Consider the following 7,235-nt stretch of genomic DNA (forward strand, 5'->3'; position numbering starts at 1 on the left):
CCTGCGCACCGGGCGCGAGACGAGCGATGGACCGTAGTTGGGAGAAGGCCAGCCCTTCGCCGAACGTAGCGACCGACATCAAGGAGGGGGGGCCGAAGGCCGATACAAGCTGCCTATGGACGAACTGACGCTAGGACGTGCTAGCCGTTGCCGAAGCTGACTTGCCAAACTACCGTGGATCCATCCACGACCGAAGCAGCGGCCACCCCGGCCACTGCCCAACCCGTGCCGCCTAGCAAGCTCCTGGCATCGAAGCCGCAGGGCACACACCCTCGCACTCCGCCGCCCCCAAGTATCAACCCCCGAGCAGCACACCGAACGCCAGAAGGTCGGGAATTAAAGGCCCCACCTTGGAGCCCTAGGACGCCGACGAACCAGCACACTGCAGGCCACGAGCGGCACCGCCAGTCACCGTGGAGGCTGGATCTGGTGCCCAACCCGCTGGATCGACGCCGATGTCGAGGGCAAAGGAGCCATAGACGACGGGGGGAGAGATCCGCTGCCGCCCGATCTGCCGGGCCCAGCCACGGCACACGCCGCCGCCCACAGCCCTTCCCACCGCCACCAGGGGGTCGCTGACCCGACAGCCCTGCGGCCGCGCCGCCACGCCCCGTGCTCAGCGTCGTGCCACCCCCGACGGCCCCGGCCCGCGCCGCACACCGCCGAAAAGGGGAAGAAGAGAGGCCCGCCGCCGCCGACGTTGGAGGGGCTTCGCCCACCAACGCGCAATCGACGACGGCGAGGGGAGAGAGGGGAAGGTGGGGGAGCTGGGCGAGGGGCTAGGGTTTCCTCCCTGGGCGCCCGCGGGAGCTCCACAGGAGAGGAGCAGGGGAGGGGGAAGGTCTTGTTGTTGTTTGTTCACACCGACCTGACATAACTGAAAAGGCAGCAGAACGCTAGTCTTTGCATAAAGAAACATCGGCCCAGAAGAAAAATTACAATCAGGACCAAAAGATCCTTTGAGCTTAGACACCAACGTCCATCACCTGCCTCCGGCACCACCAAAGAGAAAAATGACGAATCACCTCATCACCCAAGCTCGACGCGACTCCATTGCTGATATGCAGCTTTGCAGACCTCCAAGGTGGCTCACCAAAGGCGAAGCTATTGTCATTGAACGAATCAGACTGGGGCAACACCCCGGACAGACATCAAACTCCAGATCTGACACCCTGCATGACTAAGACCTCGAAGGAGGAAGCCATACATGTCAGCCACGAACCACGGACCCAGCACACGATCCACTATTTTCAATATGCCGCTGATGTAGGCCACAATCTGCATCCGCTCCTGGACTACCTCCCAAGCTCCTGTCGGCGTTGGAGCAAACCTCCTCGCAACGGTGGAGTCTGAGGACACAAATCCACCACGAGGATGCTGTCGTCACGCCATCCTTACTTGAACAGACTGATTTCCAAATCCATCTATAACCATGGGACAATTGCCTCGTCGCGAAAGGATCTGAAGCTTCTTTATTCAGTGTCGCCATCACCGTCGCCGAAGTCAAGATGATGAATGACACAAAAACCTAAGCTATTAGGGCCTAAACATAAAGTCAAATGATCTGCACGCACGACATCCAGCGATCCCCTCACCACCGATTACCGAGAGGTCATCGGCGAAGGGCGGCTGGGCTTTCTAGTCGCTCGTGTCTCCAGAGGGAAAAACATATTGTCAGCGTGGAAGCACGATCACCTATGGGTCAGGGGTGCCCCTTTGTGGTTCGGCAAGGGGACGATCACATTGCACAAAGAGCAGAACCAGCAGGGGCAGCACGGCGATGTCAACTCTCTTTTACCCAGGTTCGGTTCGCTTTGCACTGTAAAACCCTACTCCTGCTGTGGTGGATTGATCTGGAGGAACACGAAGGCACGACGTGCTCTAGCCCGGCAAGGTTGCCTCGGGGAGAGCAGCGTGTGCGTACAAGTGTTAACGGATCAAATGTTCAAACCCCTTGCTAGGTTGCCCCGGGCCTCCTTTTATAGGTTAAGGGGCGACCACAATGACAAACAGTCATTTCAGGGTGATTAGATAGCTAACAGTGATATCATATCTAGCTTTGGCAGTTAGGACAAAGTGCATTAAATGCATTGCTAGGTGTCGTGCTGAGATTGAATCCTAGCAAGCCTGCCGCACCGCTTATCCGCCTCTTCTTATTAGCGTGACACGTCCTCCGGACGGGTGTCAATAAAGCTAATCTCTTCCTTACCACGCCACCACGTGCTTGATAGGATCCACCTGGTTGTCTGATATCTTGACACCACACTGATTAATGACTGAGGTGCGATGAGGTGGAGCGGTGGCGTCTTGGTGAAAGCCTGTCGGCAAGGAGTCTGGTGGATTCTGGTCTTGGCGGCCCCGGAAACCTTGCCGGGGTGAACTGATCTCGCTCCTCTGGTGATGCCTTGACCCGGCCAGGCTCTCGTGCCCGGCAAGGGAGGCTTCCCTAAGGTGGTCTCTGATACGTCCATTTTGCATCATGTTTTCCTACTGTTATTTATCATGTTTTTATGCATAATAATGCTTTTTGGAGTGATTCTAATGCCTTTTCTCTCATAATATGCAAGGTTCACACAAAGAGGGAGAATACCGGCAGCTGGAATTCTGGACCTGAAAAAGCTACATCGGATCACCTATTATGCACAAATCCAAATGAGCTGAAACTTCATGAAGAATTTTTATGGAATATTTAAGAATTATTGGAGCAAATAACTACCAGAGGGGCCCCACCAGGTGGGCACAACCCACCAGGGCGTGCCCGGGTGGGTTGTGCCCTCCTCGGCCCACCTCCGGTGCCTCTCTTCTAGTATATAAGTCATTTTGACCTAGAAAAAAAATAAGGAGAGGACTTTCAGGATGAAGCGCCGCCGTCTCGAGGCGGAACTTGGGCAGGAGCACTTTTTCCCTCCAAGCGGAGGGATTCTGTTGGGGGACCTCCCGGAGGGGGAAATCATCGTCATCATCATCACCTACAAGTCTCCCATCTCGGGGAGGGAAATATCCATCAACATCTTCAACAGCACCATCTCCTCTCAAACCCTAGTTCATCTCTTGTGGTCAATCTTTGTACCAGAACCTTAGATTGGTGCATGTGGGTGACTAGTAGTGTTGATTACATCTTGTAGTTGATTACTATATGGTTTATATGGTGGAAGATTATATGTTCAGATCCATTGTGCTATTTAATACCCCTCTGATCTTGAGCATGATTATTATTTGCGAGTAGTTACTTTTGTTCTTGAGGTCATGGGAGGAATCTTGTTGCAAGTAATCACGTGAACTCGATATGTGTTCGATATTTTGAAGGTATGTATGTTGTGATTCCCTTAGTGGTGTCGTGTGAACGTCGACTACATGACACTTCACCTTATTAGGGCCTAAGGGAATGCATTGTGGAGTAGTTATTAGATGATGGGTTGCGAGAGTGACAGAAGCTTAAACCCTAGTTTATGCGCTACTTCGTAAGGGACTGATTTGGATCCAAAAGTTTAATGCTATGGTTAGATTTTATCTTAATACTTTTCTCGTAGTTGCGGATGCTTGCGAGGGGGTTAATCATAAGTAGGAGGTTTGTTCAAGTAAGAACAGCACCTAAGCACCGGTCCACCCACATATCAAATTATCAAAGTAGTGAACATGAATCAAAACCAACATGATGAAAGTGACTAGATGAAATTCCCGTGTACCCTCAAGAACGCCTTGCTTATCATAAGAGACCGTTTTGGCATGTCCTTTGCCACAAAAGGATTGGGCTACCTTGCTGCATATTTTTCATTACCATTACTTGCTCGTTACAAATTATCTTGCTATCAAACTACTCGTTACTTATAATTTCAGTGCTTGCAGAGAATACCTTGCTGAAAACAACTTGTCATTTCCTTCTGCTCCTTGTTGGGTTTGACACTCTTACTTATCAGAAGGACTACGATTGATCCCCTATACTTGTGGCTCATCAAGTCTCTTTTCTGGCGCCGTTGGCGGGGAGTGAAGCGCTCTTGGTAAGTGGAAATCGGTAAGGAAAAATTATTACTACGTGCTGAAATTTATTGTCACTTGTTACTATGGAGAACAATCATTCGGGGGGTTTGTTCAGGGTATATTCACCTCGACCGGAACCACAATTAGTTGCCCCTCAACCTACTTCACCGACTGAAAATATTGGTTATGAAATTCCTTCGGGTATGATAGAACAACTGCTAGCTAATCCTTATGGAGGAGACATAACTGAACATCCTGATATGCACTTGATATATGTGGATGAAATTTGTGGATTATTTAAGTTTGCAGGTTTACCCGGAGATGAAGCTAATAAGAAGGGTTTCCCTTTATATTTGAAGGGAAAAGCATTGGCATGGTATAGGCTATGTGATGATATTGGATCTTGGAATTGGAATCAATTGAAATTGGAATTTCACCAAAACATTTATCCTATGCATCGAGTTCATCATGATCGGAATTATATATGTAATTTTTGGCCTCGTGAAGGATAAAGTATCGCTCTAGCTTGGGGGGGGGGGGGTTAAGTAAATGTTATATTCATGCCCCAATCACGAGCTCTCGAGAGAAATTATCATTCAGAATTTTTATGCTTGGTTGTCTCGTGATGATCAATCCATGCTCGATACTTCTTGTACTGGTTCCTTTATGAAGAAGACTATTGAATTCAGGTGGGATCTTTTAGAAATAATTAAACGCGACTCTGAAGATTGGGAACTCGAGAAGGTAAAGAGTCAGGTATTAAGCTTAAGTTTGATTGTGTTAAATCTTTTATGAATACCAATGCTTTTCACAAGTTTAGCACTAAATATGGACTTGACTCCGAGATAGTAGCCTCATTTTGTGAATCATTTGCTACTCATGTTGATCTCCCTAAGGAGAAGTGGTTTAAATATCACCCACCTATTAAAGAAGGAATTAAAGAACCGGTAATAGCTAAAGATGAAACTATCATTTATAATGTTGATCTAGTTGTTCCTACTGCTTATATTGAAAACCCACCTTTCCCTATTAGGATAAAGGAACATACTAAGGTTTCAACCATGGTCAATAAAAGTCATATTAGAGCACCTAAACCTGCTGAACAAATCAAAGTAAAACCTAGCATTGCTATGTAAGATCTCTTGGTAGAAAATATAGATGAGCGTGTTATTTACTTCTGTAATGAAGCTGCTAGAATTGCTAAACCTGATGAGAAAGATAAATATATACCTGTTGTTGGCATGCATGTTGTCTCAGTCAAAATAGGAGATCACTGTTATCATGGTTTATGTGACTTAGGTGCTAGCGCGAGTGTTATTCATTTTACCTTATATCAACAAATTATGAATGATATAGCACCTACTGAAATAGAAGACATAAATGTTACTATTAAACTTGCTAATAGAGACACCATCAGACCGCTTGGGATTGTTAGAGATGTTGAAGTATTGTGTGGGAAAATAAAATACCCTACTGATTTTCTAGTCCTCGGTTCCCCGCAAGATGACCTTTGTCCCATTATCTTTGGTAGACCTTTCTTGAACACCCTTAATGCTAAAATAGATTGTGAGAAACAAACCGTCGGTGTTATTTTTGGTGATGAGTCTCATGAGTTTAATTTTTCTAAGTTCATTAGAAAACATCATAAGAAAGAATTGCCTAGTAAGGATGAAATAATTGGTCTTGCTTCTATTGCCGTGCCTCCCACTGATCCACTAGAACAATATTTGCTAACCATGAAAATGATGTGCATATGCATGAAAGAAATGAGATATATAAAAAATTTCTTTGAACAATGACCTCTGCTTAAACACAATTTGCCTATTGAAACTCTAGGAGGTCCTCCTCCACCTAAAGGTGATCCTGTGTTTGAATTAAAACAATTGCTAGACACTTTGAAATATGTGTATCTTGATGAGAAAAAGATATATCATGTTATTATTAATGCTAACCTTTCAGAACATGAAGAAGAAACATTATTGAAAATTCCAAAGAAACACTGTGCTGCTATTGGATACACTCTTGACGATCTTAAGGGCATTAGTTCTACTCTATGTCAGCACAAGATTAATATGGAACCTGATGCTAAACCCATTGTTGATCACCAACGACGTTTAAATCCTAAAATGAAAGAAGTAGATAAGAACTGAAATACTAAAGCTTCTAGAAGCAGGTATAATCTATCCCATAGCTGATAGTAGATGGGTAAGTCCCGTTCATTGTGTCCCTAAGAAGGGAGGTATTACTGTTGTTCCTGATGATAAAGATCAACTTATTCCACAAAGAATTTTTACTGGCTATATAATGGTAATTGATTTTAGAAAATTAAATAAAGCAACTAGAAAAGATCATTACCCTTTGCCTTTCATTGATCAAATGTTAGAAAGACTATCTAAGCACACACACTTTTGTTTCCTTGATGGATATTCTGGTTTTTCTCAAATACCTGTCTCACAACCTGATCAAGAGAAAACCACCTTTACTTTCCTTTTGGAACTTATGCTTATAGACATATGCCTTTTGGTTTATGCAATGCACCTGCTACCTTTCAAAGATGTATGACTGCTATATTCTCTGATTTTTGCGAAAAGATTGTTCAGGTTTTCATGGATGTTTTTTCCGTTTATGAAACTTCTTTTGATGATTGCTTAAGCAACCTTGATCGATTTTTGCAGATATGCGAGCAAACTAATCTTGTCTTGAATTGGGAGAAGTGCCACTTTATGGTTAATGAAGGTATTGTCTTGGGACATAAAATTTCTAAACGAGGTATTGAGGTGGATAAAGCTAAAGTTGATGCAATTGAGAAAATGCCATACCCTAAAGATACTAAAGGTATTCGTAGTTTCCTTGGTCATGCTAGTTTCTATAGGAGGTTTGAGACTTCTCTAAAATTTCTAGGCCTCTCAAATCTTTTACAAAAGGATGTTCCATTTGTTTTTGATGATGATTGTGTAGAAGCCTTTGAAACACTTAAGAAAGCCTTAATTTCTGCACCTATTGTTCAACCACCTGATTGGAACTTGCCTTTTGAAATTATGTGTGACGCTAGTGATTATGATGTTGGTGTTGTTCTAGGACAAAAAGTTGATAAGAAACTAAATGTTATCCATTATGCTAGTAAAACTCTAGACAGTGCTCAATGGAATTATGCTACTACTGAAAAAGAATTTTTAGTAGTTGTGTTTGCTTGTGGTAAATTCAGGTCTTACATTGTTGATTCTAAAGTGATTGTTCACATTGATCATGCTGCTATA

The sequence above is a fragment of the Triticum aestivum genome, chromosome 4B (assembly GCF_018294505.1).
Source record: "Triticum aestivum cultivar Chinese Spring chromosome 4B, IWGSC CS RefSeq v2.1, whole genome shotgun sequence".
NCBI lineage: Eukaryota > Viridiplantae > Streptophyta > Magnoliopsida > Poales > Poaceae > Triticum > Triticum aestivum.